The sequence below is a fragment of the Ochotona curzoniae genome, unplaced genomic scaffold (assembly GCF_017591425.1).
Source record: "Ochotona curzoniae isolate NIBS_2020 unplaced genomic scaffold, NIBS_Ocur_1.0 contig_1014, whole genome shotgun sequence".
Classification (NCBI taxonomy): Eukaryota; Metazoa; Chordata; class Mammalia; order Lagomorpha; family Ochotonidae; genus Ochotona; species Ochotona curzoniae.
The window spans coordinates 49,755,657-49,769,077 of NW_024464920.1; the positions used below are offsets into that span (position 1 = coordinate 49,755,657).

General features: G+C 52.4%; 1 protein-coding gene across 3 annotated transcripts in view; it reads right to left on the reverse strand.

Moving 5' to 3' along the window:
- PACSIN2 (protein kinase C and casein kinase substrate in neurons 2) overlaps positions 1 to 13,421 on the reverse strand; it is a 103,271-nt gene that overhangs the window by 26,770 nt on the left and 63,080 nt on the right. The gene's annotated exons all lie outside the window — the stretch shown is intronic.

The following is a 13,421-nucleotide window of genomic DNA, read 5'->3' on the forward strand; positions in this document are numbered from 1 at the left end:
CACCAAGCCGGACAACGGGAGCTGGGTGAGAGCTGCCTGTGCCAGAGGAAGAAGCGGGAGGGCTCTCAGCTCACTCACACCGCAGCCTGGATGTGAATGGCCGTGTCACTCTGCTTATCTCGCCCTGTGCTCAGGTCATGCTTCCGGAGCCCTGAGATCCAAGTCAGGGGCAGGGGTGGCACAGAGCGGTAGGCACATGTGAGCACCCAGAGGGGCCAGACCTATTTAAGGTTCTGCATATGGTTCATGCTGGTCCCCAAGGCTCGCAGCAGCACAGTCTGCACCCCAGCCGGCAGGGCAGCTCCAGGGGTGGCTGTCCAGGCTTCACTCCCACTCATGTCACCTGCTAGCTGGGCAGTGTGGGCAAGGTGCCCACCCCCCTTGGGACCCCTGCCTGCCTATGAGACCTGGCAAGACTCTTAGGACCTAGAATGCCACCTGGGGCACAGTGTGCACTGTGACCCTGATGAATGGCGCCATCACAGCTGTATCATCGCCATGGTCACACTGCTGTCATGTGCGTCTGCCTCCCCGTGGAGGCAGCCGATGGTCTGTGATGAATGGTGGACGTGAGCCTCTGACGTCATTGCCACTGCTCCTTGAGACCGTGTTCTTCATTCCACCAAGATCTCATGTAAAATTGTTCTCAGGTTTAAATATACTGGGTGTCCTGAAGTCTGTTTGCAACAAAGGACTTCCACAGGGCCCATCAGCTTCCCAAGGCAAGCACAGTGCCATGCACAACAGGTACCAAGGACAGAAGAGATTAGAGCCAAGAGTGCCAGTCAGATACACACTTGGACAGCAGGCTCTTATCACCAGGGCACCCCAGCAAGGACAGTGCCACCGACTTCAACGGCCCAAGCAGCAGTCACGACTCCTGAGTCCCTGTGGCCCCGAGTCACATTGGTAACACCCAGGCTCAGCAGTGGTCAGGGGGGATGGGGGTATCCTGTGGCTCATGGACCCCATGGTCCTTGGCCAACTGTGCCAAATGACAGAGAGAGAGCTGCCGTTTGGCTCTGTCAGCTGGACTTGGTGATCTTACTCCTTCAGCCCGTTAACTACTGAACATTCAAGAAGTGAGTTAATGGCAGTGGTCAAATGTCTGCCTTGACTTTTTTTTTTTTAATTTAAAGATCTATTTTATCTTTACTGGAAAGTTAGATATACAGAAAGGAGAAACTACAGAGAGGAAGATCCGTCTGCTGGTTCAAGTGCAAGAGACTGCAGCGACCAGAGCTGTACTGATCCAAACCCAGGAGCCAGGAGCCTCTTCCGGGTCCTCCCACACAGGTGCAGGTTTTCCCAGGTCATAAGCAGGGAGCTGGATGGGAAGCGGTACTACCGGGATTAGAACCAGTCCCCATACAGGAGCCCAGCAAGCACAAGGCAAGCGCTTTAGTCACTAGGCTATCATGCTGGGCACTGCCTTGACTTCTGATTCCACTCCCTGGGAGGCAGTGCTGATGGTCCAAGAGCTCCTGCCGCTCACACGGGGACCCAAAGTCGACTTTCCGGCTCCTGGCTTTGATGTGGTCCTGCCTGAGCACTGTGGGCATCAGGGGAATGAAGCAGCACAAAAGACCTCTGTGCCTCTTCCTGTCTACTTTGCAAAATAAATTCAATTAAATAAAGAACTGAGCTAGTGCTGGGATGCAAACAATCTTTGAACTGGATTTCAATTTGCTTTAAATAAAATTTAAAAACAACTGCATCAGGATAATGGGAAAATTTAAAAAGGCACAAATATTAGATTTTGTCAAATAAATAGAGTGCCCTTTCAACACTATAATTAACACTTAAGTCCATAATATATGCTTGGCGGCCAAAAAAAAAAATCAAACCTCAGGATTTCTGCTTCATATTTTTACGCAAGATAAGAAAAACGGCAGGACTTCACGTTAAGGTATTAGGTTCCAATCAATTTGGACGTTCTTTTAATGCATTCACACAACTTAGAAAAACGAAAACCACTCATGATCCCCATTGAGGGCTCAGAAGAGCAAGTATGGCAGAGAAAGGAATGAAAGGAGGGAGGGAGGGAAGGAGGGAGGGAGGAATGGAAGGAGGGAGGGAAGGTGGGAGGAAGGGAGGCAGGCTTGTCCAGAGCCCAGAAGCCCAGCAGCCCAGTCCTGCCTTTTGGTGGCCAGTTACCAGGACTGGGCTGAGCTGGGGCCACACGTGATAGTGGGACCTAGAGCTACAGATAAATAGCTCTAAGGTAAAGGAAAAGGAGGGGGAGCAGGATGCAGCCTCTCTCTAAGAGGAAGGAATCTTCTGGAACAAAAGGCCCCTCAAATGCAGGCTGACGCTGACCCTCTCCCCACTGATGTGTGTGGACTCTCACACATGTGTACCCCCCTCAGGTGGCTATATCCCACAAGAGCCACACTTGACTCCACAGAGACCAAGGCCATCAAGGAAGGAACCGGAAGTGCCGGCTGATGGCACTGCACAGGTGTTCACTGACGACTCATGAATCACACCCAACAAGGCTAGATCAGAAACGGAGCAGCCAGGACTCCAACTGGTTCTGATACAGGATGCTGGCATCCCTGGCAGCAGCATGACCCGGGAGCCACAACAGCAGCTCCAACTGCACTTGTTTTCACAGGAATGACTCAGAGCAGCAGGCTGGGCCCATCAGCTCACAGATGGGAGGCCAGGACTCAGTGCCAGCTGTCACTCTCCACACTGTCCACCTCAGCACAAGACTGCACATGCAGCCGCCACCAGGCCTGCTCGTCCGGAGACAGAGACACAAGGCCTCTGCTCAGTCCTGCTGTCCACAGCGGCCCCAGGCTGCCGCCAACATGACTGGGGACTCTGTTTTCCACGTAAACATCCTTAGCCATAAAAATGAGTCTAGGCTGAAGACTCAGGCGGGCGGGGGGTGTTGCAAGTGCCTGGCAGGTCAAGGACCTCCAAAGGAGCACAACGGGCCAGGGTACTTTCTGCTTTTGCTCCCTTCATCCTTCCAGGGGCTGGGCCAGCCCTGACCACCAGGCCCGTGGACGTGCTGGGGCTCAAGCTGTTTTCCAGCGCCTTGCAGAACTGGATGTTTCTGAAGTCTGTTTATCAGTGCCAGAAAACAGAGAACGTGTATTTCAAGATGAACTGGGGCAGGCAGCATGACACTGAGTGGACACTGAGCTCTGGGAACTCGGCAGCTGTCCCCACAGAGCCACTGTCCACTTCTAAGGCAGGATATCGAGGTGATAACTGGTGTGAAATTACTCTGGGAGTTGTAAAGTCACAACCAGTCATCCCTTTTCATGCTGGGGACAGGGACTGGCCAGGCACCTCTGCCTGTTTCAGACTGCCTGGCCCCTAGGAGCTGCTGTTTCTGGCGCTCCAATACTGAGCAACGCATAAGTGTGATGACCTCTGAACTTCTGGTCAAACACCCTGCCTGCACGTGCTCCAGCCCATGTGCTGACACAAGAACATGCCATCTGAACCCCAACAGCCAGTTCCGACATGAGCCACTGGATGAGACAACTCGGGACAGGGAGCTGCAGGGGACAATCAACCAAGCTGCCCTTGGTACCATCAAGCAAACTGCCTGCAGGGTAAGCCACCTGGTGTAGTGCCCAGTTCTTAGCACTGTGCCTTCCCTACAGTCAGGGGACACAGCTCAGCCTCCTGTACCAACAGCCCTGCTCTTTCTTCCGAAGCGTGAACTGAGAGCTAGGGATTCTTAAACATATATTAATAATCAGAAAAGTAAAAGTCAGGCGGCAGAAGAGAAGGACCAAGATCAACAGGGCAACTTCCACCTTGAACTGACCTCTGGGGATAATAGATTGTCCTTCAGGGGACAAGAGAGAAATTCTAGAAGTTCCAGTAAGAACTCTCCAGGGGAGTCCAGACAGGCTACTATGAAAAGGACAGAATGAGGAAGTTAGAAAATGGCTTTTCATGATTTATAAGAACCTTAATCACAGCTAAGCATTTTAATAATCGTCTCCATAACACTCTTAGAGTGGACAACATCAAAGAGGAAGCTGGCGATCCACATGGCAAACGGACAGGACATTCCCCAGCACACAGCAGGCAGACACACAGGTAGGGGAGCACCCCTGCAGGGACAGCCCCTCCTCAGGGCTCCATAAAGGTGGTCTGAATGCAAACCTACGGAGGTCCCACCAAACTGCCCATCATGGCTGGATCCAGGGATAGTCCCTCAGGTCAGCTCCATCCAGAGAACTTAAAATTCCAGCGGTGACAGCAGGCCCTTCTTGGGACCTTGTCTGTCCCACCAAAAGACAAGCAAGCAGCCTGTAACTTGAGACTCAGAAGGTCCCATGTGTAAGATGTTCAATCAGCCCTTCGTCCCAGCTCCTGGAAGGAGCCCACGGCCCTCCACGCTGCCACGAGGCAGGCCCTCGACAGAGCAGTCCACATGGTGCTCCAAGAAGTACCCCCGTGGACTCTGCAAATGACAGGGGCTGGGCAGACGGTTCCGGATCCAATGGCAGCGACTCCACTCAAGCCCACACTGAGTCAGAACCACAGCCTCTTGGAGGTCATCAGAGGTTGCCAGGGTGCCCTTGGCCTAGGCTAGAAGGTGGCAAGACCTCCCCGCCCCACCTTCGGCCTGATAACAAATATCAAGTAAACAACAGATATGAATTACATAAGCACCTCCCAGCCCTGCTTCCCCTTAAATGTCCTTAACTTGTTCCAAAGATAAGAAAACAAGGCATTTAGGCTGCAAGGCTTTTGCCTCAAAGCAAGAACGCTGTGAACAGCAATGCTGCCAAGCTGCTGGACTTCCTGAAAGTCAGCTTTGGAGAAAGCTGTCTTTGGAGAACACGGACCAAGGAAGGTGGTACAGGGCCAGTCCTTGGGGGCCCACCCGGGGCTCGCAGCAGTGCCATGCTGGCTGCTCGGAATGCTGGGAATGCTGGCAGTCTGTCCTGCTCCCAGGTGGACATTCTTCAGCCACAGCCTGGGGCAAAGCGGGGAGGAGTTCTTTGCGTGAAAGACTCACTTACTTATCCATTCTGCATACGTCCACCACTGGGCAGCCACTCACTTGTCTAAGTAGGGACTTAAAAATTCACAAACAGGAACAGATGTATCTTGAACACCTATGGTTTCCAGGCATCCTTCTAACCCTGGGGATGGAGCACCCAGCTAGCCAGACCTGGCCCCTGCCCCTTAGAAAGGGCTGCCTTTCTTCTGTGGGGAGAGCAGAAGACAGGCTCATGGTAAAAATAAACACAGCTGCAGAGTATGGAAAGCACTAGAATAGAGAGAACGGTGCAAACACCCCTGAGATGGTAGTGTTGGGCCTGTCCCAGCTGACAGCAGGGCACAAACCCATGTGCCTGGAGGCTGGGCAGGGAAGATGGCAGGAAGGACTTCAGAATCGAATGATCCTACATCAGATATGCTTTAGAGCAATCCTGATTTTTTTTTTTTAAATCTGTGCTACTGGGTTTAAAAAGTAAAGGCTCAGAGGCAGACGTCAAGCACAGTGGTTAAGACAGCTTGTAGAGTTGGCATTGTGACACAGCAGGTGAAGCTCCTGGCTCCTAGCTTGGCCCAGTCCTGGCTGTTATAACTATTTGGGGAGTGAACCAGCAGATGGAAGATCTCTCTTTGCCTGCTTGCCTGTTCCCTCTCTTCTCTCCTCTGTTTGTGTGTGAGTGTTTGTGAGAGAGAGTGAGTGAGTGAGAGAAAGAGAGAAAGAGAGAGAGTGACTCTGGTTTTTAAATAAATAAAATAAAAACTAAAGCACGCAGCTGGGGATGCCAATGTCCCATATCAAAGCGCCTGGGTCAACCTGGGTCTCGTCCTTACAGCATCCTGTGACCGCACCCCTTACAGCATCCTGTCAACGCAAAGCCGTCCTTACAGCATCCTGTTACTGCACCCCTTGGCAAGCATCAGGCAATGGTCTCAGTAATTGGCTCCCTGCCACTCATGTGGATGACCTCTGATTCTGAACTCCCAGATTCAGCCCATCCCCTTTTTTTGAAAATAAGATTTATTCATTCTTATTAGAAAGGCAGATCTACAGAGAGAAGGAAGACAGAAAGATCTTTCATCTGCTGGTTCATTTCCTGAGTGGCCACAATGGCCAGAACTGAGCTGGTCTGAAGCCAGGAGTTTTTTCTGGGGCTCCCACGGGGGTGCAGGGTCCCTAGGCTTTGGGCTGTCCTCAACTGTCTTCCCAGGCCACAAGCAGGGAGCTGGAAGGGAAGTAGAACAGCCGGGACATAAACTGGCACCCACATGGAATTCTGTAGAACACAAGGTAAGGATTTAACCACTAGGCTATTGCCCCTGGCCCTGAATCCAATCTTTTTTTTTCCTTCAGATTTATTTATTTTTGTTGGAAAGTCAGACATACAGAAAGGAAGATCTTCTGTCTGCTGATTCACCCCCCAAGAGGCTGCAACGACCAGTGCTGAGCCAAACTGAAGCCAGGATCCAGGAATTTCTTCCGTATCTCCTATGCCGGTGCAGAGCCCCAAGGCTTTGGGCCAAACTGACTGCTTTCTGAGGCCACAAGCAGAGAGCTGGATGGGAAGCAGGGCTGCTGCAATTAGAACCAGTGCCCGTATAGGATCACGGCCGGTGTGAGGTGTTAGGCTACCACGTTGGGCCTCAGCCCCATCTTTTAAGGGCACTGTGGAGGGAACCAGCAGGTAGATCTCTGCCTCTCTGGCTTCTAATTAAATAAGCAAGATTTTTAAGGGGCTAAGACCTCAAAAGCTTATAGGATGTGTGATTAAACACCAAATACATGCTGGATTCCATGGATGTCTGTCTTCAGAACTGTAACAGTGTGCCCTGCTGCATGCCTCCTCAATGCATGACACACTTAGCAAACATCTATCTTCTAACCCAACGACCTCCCCTAAGGATTCATCACTACAACATCATTATCCAGTAGCAACAGACAAAACCAAGAAGCACTGAAAACTATCTCAATTGCCAGCAAAAACTAAAAACTGCCAGCCAATCTGTGGGACGGAACCCTGGGCAACCAGCCTGTGAGAACGGGACAGAGTAGCCCAACAGAGAGGCTGACCCCACTGGCAGGGATCAAAGTTCCCCACGGCACAGAGGTCCTGGTGGGACAGGGACACAGGCGAGGCTCTGGGGGTGCCCTGGGGTAACCCCCTAAGGCACTTGAAATGCTGACTACTGGCACAGAACTGATTAGTAAAACTTCCATCTGGTTTCCTGAACTGCCCTGTGCTGCAGAGCAGGAAGGATCCCAGCATACCTCACCCTGGGCATGCTCAGGAGGCACAGGACAGCACTGTGGCTTCAAGAGAGGGGATTCCCCCCACTCACCCCAGGATTCCCCCCACTCTCACAGGCATTGGTCTCTCCCAGCACTCCTCCACTTCAGTCTATATTAATACTGCGACTCTCTTAAAGATGCAAGGTAGCCCAGGACACGTTCTCAAGCTCCTCCAAGGTGCTAGCCTCCCAGGACACAGGGGTCCAGACTTCATAACACCTCTACCTACCATGGAAGACCGGTCTTCAGACATCACTCCTGCCTGCCCCGCCCTGTGCTCTCCCCAAGCGCCCACCTTCAGTTCTTGGCCCTGTCAGCTGGTCCTCAGCAGGCACAGTTCACCTACTCATCCCATCCCCAACAGTGGCCTTCCTCCTGTACCAGGCACTTTCCCACGATGTAGCTTTCTCGTACACCCCACCCCAGTCCAGGCCCCAGCCTCAGCCTTGCTTTATTCTTCTCCCTCTAGGACCCATGGCCTCCTAACACGCTACACACTGACTTTACGATCTCCCCCAGGAATGCATGCTCTAAGACAGGGGCCTGGGTCTGTGTCCTGCATGGCTCTGGCAGCCAGTGCCCGACCAATGTGTGCAGCACTCGCTCCAGTAAAACCCACCAGACTCAGGACAAGCCAGGCTGGAGTGGGAAGTATGGGGAACCCCACTAGGGAGCCAAATGACCCACAACTGATTTTTTTTCAAGTGCACATTTAAGGATCTTTTCCTTATGTTCGATTGAAGAGAGCTTGATTATCATGTGTCATGGTGAAGATTGCTTTTGGTCAACCCTGTTGGGAATTCTGTCCCCTTCCTGGATGTTGTTTCCCAATTCTTTCTCTAATTAGGGAAATTTCCCCTTATTATTTTATTGAACACACCTTTAATCCCAGCTTCTCTTTCTACACCTTATGGGATTCCCATAACTCTTATATTTGGCCTTTCAATAGTGTCTTTCAGTTCTTGAACACTTTTTTTTTTAGCTTGACCCAGTTCTGCTTCCAACTTTTTGTTTGTTTCCTCCTGGTGACAAGAAATATCTTCCAATTCTGAGATTCTTTCTTCTGCCTCCTTCATTCTATTTTGGAGACTCTCCACTGTACTTTTAATTTGCTCCACTGTACTCTTAACTTGTGATATATCAGCTTTCATTTGATTCATTTTCTGTGTGACATGTTCCTTAAATTTCTTGAACTCCTGAATTACATGCTTCTTGTTGTTAATAAGAAGCTTTATAACAAGTGTTTTGAATTCTGTACCCCCCATTTTCTCAATGTCTTCCTCAGTGAACTCTGAGGTTGGTAAAGGGTTTTGCTCCTTTGCAGGGGAGTCCTGAGTAACACTCATTGTGCCTCTGTCTCTTCTTTTGCTCTTGGTCATTGTACTTCTGCTTATCAGATTCTTCTCCTCGGGGGCAGGTTCTAAGCTGTGTCACGCATAGATCTACAATTCGATTTTACTTATTGTGGTTGGCACACAGCTCTCTGTTTGCAGCAACTTTTGCCACTCCTTCCAGTGAGTGCCAGGTCTGGGTTCTTATGTTAGACTTTCACAGTGGTCTCTGTATCCCCAGCTCCTGGTTCACCACTCTTCACCCCTGTTATACCATGCTGAGGTTGCACCGTTGTCCATACAACCTTTCTCCTACATCCAGTTCCCAGGATTAGGGAGACACCAGGTGTCCTACATAACTAGATTGTTAGTAATGCTGATCTTGCCAGAATCTGTTGGCTGTTAGGTATGAGGGCCACACGGACCTATTTTGTTTGCCAAAGTTACGGCCAGTGCAATGCACTGAGCTCAGGGAGTTCACTCCCAGCTCAGCACATGCACAGCTCACTGCTGTCCCTGCGGTCTTGAAGTGTTTCCACACTGTATAAAAAGGCAGCTCATGCGTCACTACTAGAGTTCTTAACCTGCTGGCCATCAGGTCTGACGGCTACCCAAACCTATCTTGGGTGGAACCTGTAGGATGCCGTGTTGTTGTAATGCACTCAGCCAGAAATGGGTTCACCCCCAGCTCAGTGCATGCACAGTGCTATCCACAGCCTTTGCCTCCCTATACAAAAATGATACCCAATTTGGCTCTAGAGGGCAGAGTAGGCTGTGAAATCCACCCTGTTCCTGCACCATCTATGTGGGACCTGCCACTCTGTCTGCTCCTGGTCAAAGCAAACAGTCAGTTCTTTGTCTAGGTTCACCTCCTGAGCTCCTGGTGAATGCCCCTTCCCACCTTCTTGCTGGTGGAGTTCTGGCTGGTGCAGTTCAGATTGCCACTTGCTGAATGCTGTTGGGGTATTGGTCACTGCAACACAACACCATTGTGTCCGCTGCTTTCCTGTGTCTGTCAGTCTCCAGGTGCCCCTCTGCTGTCGTTCTGTCCTCTCCTATTTCCTGGAACGTGCCGTCTCTGCTTCACACTGGCTAATGTTTCTGTCTGTTTAAACATGTCAGGATTCTTTTTCAAACACCACTGTATGCACCTGGCTAAGCCACCAGGGGCTTACCTCTGCCCTTCAGCTGGACACCCCCAAGGCCCGCTCCTCCCCACAGCCCTCCTGCCACCTGTCCGAGCCGTATAAGAACGGTGGCATCTCCTGCTCCCCTCTGGCCCTGATGCCTCCTCCGTGCAGGTGCTCTTGGAGTAAGCTTTAAGGCAACACACCACACCACTCTGGGCCACCGGCAAAGCAGGAGCATTTTAATACTCGGCTATCTGACAGGCCAACTTCGTTTCCAATTATTTCATCTGGGAAAGTGAACATTCCTCATAGGAAGCGATGGACATCAGCGAAGCAACTGACTTCCGTGTCCCCGGACATTGTGTTACACATTTCACTCAACCACGGGAAACAGCCTGTGCTCTGCAGGATGCTGAGCCTTAAGGCCGCCCCAAAGGGAAGCACCGGGCCCCAGCTCTGCAACCCCTGGACCCCATGTGGACAGCGGGAGCTGAACACAGGCCAAGGGGCTTCCAGAAACAGGGAAAGCGGCCAGCGACCCAAGCTGGAGAGGGCTTGGGGCTGCCCCTTGAGGAGCTGGGCAAGCTCCATTCTGCCACAGGCCAGCTGGCTATTGAGAACATCATTCTCAGGCCACACGAATGATCCACAGAGAAATGAGTCTGCCACAGACTCACTGAATTCTGGCTTGTGCCTGTGGTCACTTCGACAAGGCCTTACTTGGGCCAGGAGCCGGACACCCACTCTGCCCTGCATGGGCTGCAAGCTGAAGGAAGGTGAGCGGGGAGAGGAATCAGGAGCTACTTGTATGAGGACAGTCCCGCTTCCCAGGCAAGCCATTTAGCACAACCAGTCCTTGGCACCCTGGCAACTGAAGCTGGGCAGGAACCCCTGGGTATCTGCAAGCTGCTCCCCACTGCTAAGCCCTATGGTTGGGCTGTGCCACCAGGGCCCTCAGCACCAGGTCCTGCTCTGCCAAACTCCATTCTCTCTACTCAGCACTTTCTCCCAGTCACTGATGGCCTGGCTCCACCGTGATCACAGCCAGAGCGCCTGCCCTGCTCAGTCCCCAACAAGCACCTCCCCTGTCCCGGGCCGTCCACACACTGTGCCCGGACGTTTTCAGTGGCTGCAGAATGCCATGTAGTGGTCCCACACCAGGACCTCCCACAGCCAGAGCGAGGGGTTAGAGACCAGCCCACTAACAGGCAGCTGTACCGCCTCTCACTTCTGCCCCAGAATCTTACTGGGAGCTCTTGGCTATACATGCTCGACACAGTTCATGGGACACGATCTCACTCTTACAGTTTTAAAAGATTCATTATAGAGAAAAAGGGAGTGGGACAGAGAAGATCTTCTATCCACTGCTGCGCTCCCCAGATGGCCACAATGACCAGGCCCGGGCTAGGCTTTAGTCAGGGGCCTGGAACTTCCACCAGGGCTCCCATATGGGTGCTGAGACCCAAGGTCTTCAGCCATCCTGTGCTGCTTTTCCTGGAGAATGAGCAGGGTGCTGGATTGGAAGCAGAGCAGCCAGAACTCAAACTGGCACTCATGTGAAATGCCAGTGCTGTTAAGTGACAGCTTTACCCAACACTAGCCCCTCCACAAGGGTCAGTTCACACACCCCTGAACAAGGATGGGCACATCCCTGGCACTCCTCCAGGGGGCTAACTAGCTGCTTTGCACAATCAACCAGACAGCACTGCGGCAAACCAAACGTCAGTTGGACTAGTACCCTCAGACAGAAACGGGCAGAAGAGGGGAAGAGTGTGTGCTTGCATGAGAAAGACTTCAGCCGCAGCGGGGACTGAGAAGAGGCCTCACCATGCACAACCTGAGGAAACTGGAATAAGAGTCATTCACAGCGTTAAAGAGGAAACTCCCTCAACAGACCCGGTGTCACTGCATGTTACGGATACCCTGACAGAGCAGTGCCCTCTGAGCCCACGCCCGTCTGCACACAGGTGCAGGTCACAAGCAGGGAGCTGGATGGCAGATGGAGCAGCTAGCACATAAACTGGTGCCTTTATGGGATGCCAGCGCTTGCAAATGGAGGATTAGCCTGTAGAGCCACAGCGCCAGCCCCAAGTCAGTTTTTACTTACCTTACTGACCTCCAGAGCCAGTTCGGGAGGCCTGCCTCAAATGTGCCACTAACAGCCGTGGGGGCCTCGAGTGTGTCCCTTAGCCTTTTAGTGTCACACCACTTTCATTTTCTTAAAGAGTAGGATTAAACAAACTTCAGATTTCTTTGAGCTTAAAATGCTTTAAAGGAGTCTCCTACTGGCAAGAGACTTGGGAGAGCTTGAGTGGACTGAAGCCAAGTAATTACGAGAGAGTACATTTGCGGTGACGGTTGCAGCAGCAACATGCCTTCCTGCTCCTCCAGCTCCAAGCTCATGGTCACCTCAAGGGCACTCACATCGGGCCTGACGTCCAGACATCAATCTACTCACCAAGACCTAGTCAGCGTCCAGTGCCGGTCCCCGGAGAGCAGCCACATCACAGAAATCCCACGCAGGACCTCCCTAGCTCTCCCAAGTTCTATTCCGACAGGAGCGCTAAGGGCAAAGTGGCACTCCGCAGCCATGAACATGCACGCTGCCCAGGTCAAGCAGAACGCAGGCACCACAGCCTTCAGCACTGCACAGGTGCTCCGACCTTAGGTCCCCGGACTTCACACGGAGGACTCTCCTGGGGACTCTTGGGAGCCAGTGGACTGCATGGCACCAGGAGGGAGCAGAGCCCCTACACACGGCCTGCTCTGGCATCCGCTCCTGGGAGGAAGTGCATCTCTGTGCCTTATAGATGACGCCGCTGGGCTTCCTTCCAGGCGTTCCTTGTGTCCCTCCCAGAACAGCTGCCACGCTGCCACACGTCTAGGGACTTCTTGCTAACCAAGTCATGTCCTTTCTAGAATGAAGACCCACTTCCAACTCCAACAGCTAGGAAGGTCACTCAGCACCTCAGCTCTCCCAAAGGGCCCTGTCCTCTCAGACTCTGCCTCTATCACAGTCCTCAACCTCCACGAATCACTGCCCAAATGGCTACCAAGGTCTAATCATCCTTCAGGGTCAAGGTCAGCTGCTGCTTCCTCCAGAAAGCCTTCCTTCATTTCCAGCAGCAACAATTCTGCTGACTGGCGGACCTCTCATGAACAACGGTCACCTGTATGCCTGTTGCTCCCAGGTGAAAAAAACCAAGGCCGCGAGAGCAGGAATTGCATGGTGTTCATTCTGGTCCCAGTCGGGCAATCTGGAATATGAATGCCATACTTTGCCGTCTCACACCACACCTGAGGCACAGAGCCAGGCAGCACAGAGAGGAGGCTGCAGGCCCTGACACTAAGGTGTGCCTGCCAGCTCCAGGCTTTGGGGGTGAGGCAAGCACTTCTCTCCATAAGCACCAGCATGCTGCGGCTCTGAATTACAGCTAAACGAGGCAGTCCTTACAGCCTCACTGCCTCCGTCCCAAGGACTCGGGATGGTGGGCAATAGACACGTACCCCACATCTCCGAGGCTGGGCACGGCGCCTAGCATACAAGCCAATGTTCTGTGAGGGAATGGACAAGCGACACAAGCAGCCAGACAACCAGGGGCGAGTCACTCAACCGCTATGAGCCTCGGCTTCCTGGACCAGCAACAGGAACTATGGAACTACCAGTCCCTGGGCTTGCTGCAAGGCGGA